This window comes from Bufo gargarizans, chromosome 3 (genome assembly GCF_014858855.1).
Source record: "Bufo gargarizans isolate SCDJY-AF-19 chromosome 3, ASM1485885v1, whole genome shotgun sequence".
NCBI classification, from domain to species: domain Eukaryota; kingdom Metazoa; phylum Chordata; class Amphibia; order Anura; family Bufonidae; genus Bufo; species Bufo gargarizans.
The window spans coordinates 557,035,740-557,042,058 of NC_058082.1; positions in this window are offsets into that span (position 1 = coordinate 557,035,740).

Sequence of the window (6,319 nt, forward strand, 5' to 3'; positions counted from 1 at the left end):
GAAGTTATATTCTTCTACATAGGAGGCAGTATTATAGTAGCTTATATTCTTGTATGTAGGAGGCAGTATTATAGTAGGTATATTCCTGTACATAGAAACAGTATTATAGTAGTTATATTCTTGTTCATAGGAGCAGTATTATAGTAGTTATATTTTTGTATATAGGAGGCAGTATTATAGTAGTTATATTCTTGTACATAGGAGGCAGTATTATAGTAGTTATATTCTTGTACATAGGAGCAGTATTATAGTAGTTATTTTCTTGCACATAGGAGCAGTATTATAGTAGTTATTTTCTTGTACATAGGAGGCAGTATTATAGTAGTTATATTCTTGTACATAGGAGCAGTATTATAGTAGTTATATTCTTGTACATAGGAGGCAGTATTATAGTAGTTATATTCTTGTACATAGGAGCAGTATTATAGTAGTTATATTCTTGTATATAGGAGGCAGTATTATAGTAGTTATATTCTTGTACATAGGAGGCAGTATTATAGTAGTTATATTTTTGTACATAGGAACAGTATTATAGCAGTTATATTCTTGTACATAGGAGCAGTATTATAGTAGTTATATTCTTGTACATAGGAGCAGTATTATAGTAGTTATGTTCTTGTACATAGGAGCAGTATTATAGTAGTTATATTCTTTTACATAGAAGCAGTATTATAGTAGTTATATTCTTGTACATAGGAGCAGTATTATAGTTATATTCTTGTAAATAGGAGGCAGTATTATAGTAGTTATATTCTTGTACATAGGAGCAGTATTATAGTAGTTATATTCTTGTACATAGGAGGCAGTATTATAGTAGTTATATTCTTGTACATAGGAGCAGCATTATAGTAGTTATATTCTTGTACATAGGAGGCTTTATTTTAGCAATTATATTCTTGTCTGTATGGGGCAATATCTGATCTATAAGTTATATACTCCACATAATAAGCTTGAGGCACAGCTAACATTCCCATCTCCACTCTTCCTTAAAACTCATATAATGGGTATTACTCAGCATTAATAAATAACAATTCAGATCTGTTCTCCATCCTAAGTTATTATGGGAGGCACAGTACTTGTTACTTAGGGATATTTACTCTATCTCTGATGCTAATATGTGATGTCCTTTGTGAATATAAAATACATAAATTATAATGAGCAGAGATGCATTATATAGATTTTTTTGTTTCCCTATTCACCAATTCTAGGAAATGTCCTTGTCTTTGTTATTCAAGGCCTCTGCACTAATAACTTACTGGATTTGGGCTTTCAGCATGTAGGAATCCCATTGGAAAGCAATGTCCTGTAAGTGGGTTACAATTAGATTAAGGCATTTTAGGGCCCAATTAGACACAGAAGCCTTAACTTCCATTAAGTCATGGAACGGTCTAGGCAGACTTAATGTTCTATATGGCTTGTAATGAGAGAGAAGTCCCTAACTAAGTAGGAATTGATAAGATTAAGGCTGAGAGGCACTGACACACTGGCATGGATCGTTAAGAGAAGGCTAGAAAGGTCAGAGACACCAATGAGACAATGTAACGAGCTTGTGACTTATGGCTGGACCATATGCTGCAATGTAACAAATGTGTAACTAACAAAACCATGGACAGGACCATATGCTACAATGTAATGATTATGTTACTTAAAAAATGTGGACAACGCCCATATGCTACCGAACCAACCTACTGTCCTATACAAGGTTATATTATCTATTAGTGACCCACCAGTGGCACGTTATAGATGGTCATCCCATATGTAAAGTGTAGAACCTACCTACTGCTAATATTATCTTCCTGAAGAAATTCTGATCTATACCAGAACACGCAATCTATCTATATACAGTGAGGAACAGAAGTATTTGAACACCCTGCGATTTTGCAAGTTCTCCTACTTAGAAATTATGGAGGGGTCTGATATTCACATTGTAGGTGCATTCCCACTCTGAGAGACGGAATAAAAAAAAAAAAATCAGGAAATCACATTGTATGGTTTTCAAAGAATTTCTTTGTCTTGCACGGCTGAACATAAGTATTTGAACACCTGAGAAAATCTGTGTTAATATTTGGTACAGAAGCCTTTGTTTGCAGTTCCAGAGGTCGAACGTTTCCTGTAGTTCTTGTCCAGGTTTGCAGACACTGCAGCAGGGGTTTTGGCCGACTCCTCCACACAGATCTCCTCTACATCTGTCAGGTTTCGGGGCTGTCACTGAGCAACACGGAGTTTCAGCTCCCTCCAAAGATGTTCTATTGGATTTAGGTCTGGAGACTGGCTAGGCCACTCCAGAACCTTGATACACTTCTTACGGAGCCACTCCTTGGTTATCCTGGCTGTGTGCTTCGGGTTGTTGTCATGTTGAAAGACCCAGCCGCAACCCATCTTCAATGGTCTGACTGAGGGAAGGAGGTTGTTGCTCAAAATCTCACAATAAATGGCCCCATTCATCCTCTCTCTTCGCAGAAAGCACCCCCAAAGCATGATGCTAACCCCCCCCCCATGCTTCACAGTAGGGATGGTGTTCTTGGGATGCAACTCATCCTTCTTTTTCCTCCAAACACGAGTGAAGTTTAGACCAAAAAGTTTGGTCTCATCTGACCACATGACTTTCTCCCATGCCTCCTCTGGATCATCCAAATGGTCATTGGCAAATTTCAGACGGGCCTGGACATGTGATGACTTGAGCAGGGGAACCTTCCGTACAATGCATGATTTGAAACCATGACGGAGTAGTGTTCTACAGACAGTGACCTCTGAAACTGTGGTCCCAGCTCTCTTTATGTCATTGACCAGCTCCTTCCTTGTAGTTCTGGGCTGATTCCTCACCTTTCTTATTGTCAGTGATACCCCATGAGGTGAGGTCTTGCATGGAGCCCCAGTCCGAGGGAGACTGACAGTCGTCTTTAGCCTCTTCCATTTTCTAACAATTGCTCCAACAGTTGATCTATTTTCACCAAGCTGCTTGACAGTTGCCCTGTAGCCCTTTCCAGACTTGTGGAGGTCCACAATTTTGTCTATGGTGTCTTTTGACAGCTCTTTGGTCTTGCCCATAGTAGTAGCTGGCATCTGACTGACTGTGGGGTGGACAGGTGTCTTTAAATAGCTCAGACAGGTGCTACTAAGTTAGAGTTGACTAGAGGTGGACTTTTTAAAGGCACAGTAACAGGTCTTTGAGAGTCAGAATTCTTGCTGTTTCTCAGGTGTTCAAACACTTATGTTCAGCAGTGCAAGACAAATACATTCTTTAAAAATCATACAATGTGATTTCCCGATTTATTTTATTTTATTCTGTCTCTCAGAGTGGGAATACACCTACAATGTGAATTTCAGACCCCTCCATGATTTCTAAGTGGGAGAACTTGCAAAATCGCAGGGTGTTCAAATACTTCTGTTCCTCACTGTATATATACTTAGCTGAAGGACCCGGCTTCGCCTGGGTATATTAAATCTATTTCATTTAATGTTTGTGTGTGTCGTTAAAAGATATCAACACTATCCACTATAACAGTGACATCTACAGCACCCCACCCCCTCCAGACTCCCTGTCCTTTTGAACAGCTCACTCTCAGACAGCCGAACTGTACTGTCTGAGTGTGAGTTGCAGGAAGAAAGTCACCGTCCCTACCACCCCTGCAGCTGATTTTTTACTTAATTTTGTCAGCTGAGAAGTGGGAGGGGGTGTGGACTAATCAGATCGGGGCGTGTCTTAGTGGGACCTATAAGTTGATTTTTGACTTCATTTTTTGAATCTTTGTTGGCTAAGGAGTGAGAGGGGCATGGCCTAACTGGATCAGGTTGTGTCCTTTTTAACAGCTCACTCTAAGGCCTCATGCACACGACCGTTGTGTGCATCCGTGGCCGTTGTGCCGTTTTCCGTTTTTTTTCGCGGACCCATTGACTTTCAATGGGTCCGTGGAAAAATCGGAAAATGCACCGTTTTGCAGCCGAGGCCGTGATCCGTGTATCCTGTCCGTCAAAAAAATATGACCTGTCCTATTTTTTTGACGGACAACGGTTCACGGACCCATTCAAGTCAATGGGTCCGTGAAAGAACACGGATGCACACAAGATTGGCATCCGTGTCCGTGATCCGTGGCCGTAGGTTGCTTTCATACAGACGGATCCGAAGATCCGTCTGCATAAAAGCTTTTTCAGAGGTGAGTTTTCACTTCGCGAAAACTCAGATCCGACAGTATATTCTAACACAGAGGCGTTCCCATGGTGATGGGGACGCTTCAGGTTAGAATATACAGAAAAACTGTGTACATGACTGCCCCCTGCTGCCTGGCAGGTGCTGCCAGGCAGCAGGGGGCAGACCCCCCCCCCCCCTGTTTTTAACTCATTTGTGGCCAGTGCGGCCGCCCCCCCCCCCCCTCCCTCCCCTGTAGTTAACTAATTGGTGTCCAGTGGGCCCCCCCTCCGTCCGCTATAGATAACTCATTGGTGTCCAGTGGGCCCCCCCCTCCGTCCGCTATAGATAACTCATTGGTGTCCAGTGGGCCCCCCCTCCGTCCGCTATAGATAACTCATTGGTGGCCAGTGGGCCCTCTCCCCTCCCACCCCCTCCTAATTAAAATCGCCCCCCTATCATTGGTGGCAGTGGTGAGTACCGATCGGAGTCCCAGTGTAATCGCTGGGGCTCCGATCGGTAACCATGGCAACCGGGACGCTACTGCAGTCCCGGTTGCCATGGTAGCTTAGCAATTTGTAGAAGCTTTATACTTACCTGAAGAGCAGCGATGTCTGTGACCGGCCGGGAGCTCCTCCTACTGGTAAGTGACAGGTCTGTGCTATAAGCAATGCGCCGCACAGACCTTTCACTTACCAGTAGGAGGAGCTCCCGGCCGGTCACAGACATCGCAGCTCTTCAGGTAAGTATGAAGCTTCTACAAATTGCTAAGCTACCATGGCAACCGGGACTGCAGTAGCGTCCCGGTTGCCATGGTTACCGATCGGAGCCCCAGTGATTACACTGGGACTCCGATCGGTACTCACCACTGCCACCAATGATAGGGGGGCGATTTTAATTAGGAGGGGGAGGGAGGGGAGAGGGCCCACTGGCCACCAACGAGTTATCTACAGCGGAGGGAGGGGGGGCCCACTGGACACCAATGAGTTATCTATAGCGGACGGAGGGGGGGCCCACTGGACACCAATGAGTTATCTATAGCGGACGGAGGGGGGGCCCACTGGCCACCAACGAGTTAACTACAGGGGAGGGAGGGAGGGGGGGCCCACTGGACACCAACGAGTTTACTACAGGGGAGGGAGGGGGGGGGGGGGCGGCCGCACAGGGGAGGGAGGGGGGGGGCGGCCGCACAGGGGAGGGAGGGGGGGGGCGGCCGCACTGGCCACCAATGAGTTAACTACAGGGGAGGGAGGGGGGGCGGCCGCACTGGCCACCAATGAGTTAAAAACAGGGGGGGGGGGGTCTGCCCCCTGCTGCCTGGCAGCACCTGCCAGGCAGCAGGGGGCAGTCATGTACACAGTTTTTCAGTATATTCTAACCTGAAGCGTCCCCATCACCATGGGAACGCCTCTGTGTTAGAATATACTGTCGGATCTGATTTTCACGATGTAGCTCATATCCGACAGTATATTCTAACATAGAGGCGTTCCCATGGTGATGGGGACGCTTCAAGTTAATATATACCATCGGATTGGAGAAAACTCCAATCCGATGGTATAAAAGAACTCCAGACTTTACATTGAAAGTCAATGGGGACGGATCCGTTTGAAATGGCACCATATTGTGTCAACTTCAAACGGATCCGTCCCTATTGACTTGCATTGTAATTCAGGACGGATCCGTTTGGCTCCGCACGGCCAGGCGGACGCCAAAACGACTTTTTTTTCATGTCCGTGGATCCTCCAAAAATCAAGGAAGACCCACGGACGAAAAAACGGTCACGGATCACGGACCCACGGACCCAGTTTTTGCGGGCCGTGAAAAAAAACTGTCGTGTGCATGAGGCCTAAGACAGCAGCACTGTGCTGTCTGAGTGTGAGCTGCAGGAAGAAAGTCGCACCCCTCCCTCCCAACCCTGCAGCTGACAGAAGTTAATTTTTACCTTCATTTTTTCAATCCCCGTCGACTGAAAAGTGGGAGGGGGCATGGCCTAACTGTATCATAGGTGTGGCTTATCGGGACCTGGGGCGGGGATTTAAGTTCGTCTTTTGAGGGTGGACACATTGTGGCAGGGGGCATGTCTGGGCTCCTTCCTGCAAGTGTGATGCCCCTCTGGGCACCTTACTGGCTCATTTGCATACCAAATAAACTGGATTTTTTTAGAGGAAAAAAACATCTATTGCTGGAACAAAA